This window comes from Merops nubicus, unplaced genomic scaffold (assembly GCF_000691845.1).
Source record: "Merops nubicus isolate BGI_N331 unplaced genomic scaffold, ASM69184v1 scaffold2958, whole genome shotgun sequence".
Lineage (NCBI taxonomy): Eukaryota > Metazoa > Chordata > Aves > Coraciiformes > Meropidae > Merops > Merops nubicus.
The window spans coordinates 28,022-29,882 of NW_008626148.1; the positions used below are offsets into that span (position 1 = coordinate 28,022).

Here is a 1,861-nt window from a genome sequence, read left to right on the forward strand (position 1 = left end):
TGTTGGCTCATTTTCATCTGGCTGTCCCCCAATACCCCCAGGTCCTTTTCCACCAGGAACTCCCCAGCCACTCCTCCCCAAGCCTGGAGCGTTGCCTGTGGTTGCCGTGACCAATGTACAGGACCCAGCACTTGGCCTTGTTAAACCTCATATGATTGACCCCAGCCCATTGCTCCAGCCTGCCCAAATCCTTCTGTAGAGCATTCCTACCCTTAAGCAGACCAACACTCCCACTTAATTTTGTGTCATCGGAGATTTACTGGGGGTGCATTTGATCCCCTCGTCCAGGTCACTGATAAGGATATTAAACAAGACTGGTCCCAGAAGCGAGCCCTGAGGAACGCTGCTCGTGACTGGTCACCAACCGGATTTAATTCCCTTCACCACAATTCTCTGGGCTCGGCCATCCAGCCAGTTTTTAACCTAGTAAAGACTCCACCTGTCTAGGCCATGAGCCACCAGCTTCTCCAGCAGAATGCTGTGGGAAATGGTGTCACATGCCTTACTGAAGCTCAGGTAGACAACAGCCACCGCTTTTCCCTCATCCACTGGATGGGTCACCTGATCGTAGAAGGAGATCAGGTTGGTTAAACAGGGCTTCACTCCCTTAAACCTCTTCACTCCCTTTCTCTTGCTTTGTTTTCTCCTCCAAGCATCCTCTAATGTCTTGTGCAAAGCTCAAAATGTTCTTTCCCTGCTTTACATACTGTGTCCTGCACCCCCATAGGCAGCAACCTCACAGGCCTGCACAGTGCTCCCGAGAGCCTCTCCTGTTGACTTATGAGTTTCAGATGGATGCTGGGGCTCTTTGCTTCCTTGTGATCAGTCTGGGAGTAATCAGGGCATGATCTTATCAGAATTCCCCCACCCACTGTTGTTCCTCTGGTTTCTGTGTGCTCACTGTCTGTGCCTCCTTCTACCCCATACTGAGAAGACATGACTTATGGCCAAAAATATCAGTTTCGAATAGCATACTGTGAAAACTAGGGTCAGAGTTGTTAAAGCAGAACTACCTGTTGCTACTTGCAGTTTCTCTGTAAAACACCTTGACCTCTGAAGCTATATTCTGAAGTCCTTTTGATACTCTCCTCCAACATGAGCACCATTGCAGAGGCTTATAGAAGTAACATTGCTTTGAGGGGGATCGGTGACATTTTTTTGTGCTAGTAAAAATAACCATAAACCTTCTCAATGTAAATGGTGCTTTGTGAAAGTATTTGTTAAGGAGGAATTAGCCAACAGTAACTGATTGTGCCTCTGGACTCAGCACTGGTGAGACTGCACCTTGAGCACTATGTCCAATTTTGGGCACCACAGGATAAGAGGGACATGGAGGTGCTGGAGCGGGCCCAGAGAATGGCAGTGAGGCTGGTGAGAGGGCTGGAAAACTGCCTTGTGAGGAGCAGCTGAGGGAATGGGGGTTGTTTAGTCTGCAGAAGAGAAGACTGAGAGGAGACCTTATTGCTCTCTACAACTACCTAAAAGGAGGTTGTAGTGAGGCTGGTGTTGGTCGCTTCTCCCGAATTACTGATGGTAGGACAAGAGGAAATGGCCTCAAGTTGCACCAGAGGAGGTTTCGTTTGGTGATTAGGAAGAATTTCTTCACTGAGAGAGTGGTCAGGCACTGGAACAGGCTGCCCAGGGAGGTGGTGGAGTCATCATCCCTGGAGGTGTTCAGAAAATGAGCAGGTGTAGCACTTGAGGCTGTGGTCTAGTGGATAGGGAAATGTTGGGAGGAAGGTTGGACTTGATCCTGGAGGTCCTTTCTAACCACAGTGATTCTATGATGTTCTGTTGGTGAAGGCTGGTGAGGCACCAGATAAATTTCTTGGAGAGGTGGTGGGAGGATTGCATTGTAGGG

The 1,861-nt window shown here is 49.0% G+C and overlaps 1 protein-coding gene across 1 annotated transcript in view; it reads left to right on the top strand.

Annotated features, from left to right (window-relative positions):
* ELP2 (elongator acetyltransferase complex subunit 2) overlaps positions 1-1,861 on the top strand; it is a gene marked incomplete at its 5' end in the record, with an annotated part of 40,237 nt that overhangs the window by 26,569 nt on the left and 11,807 nt on the right. The window lies entirely within an intron of this gene.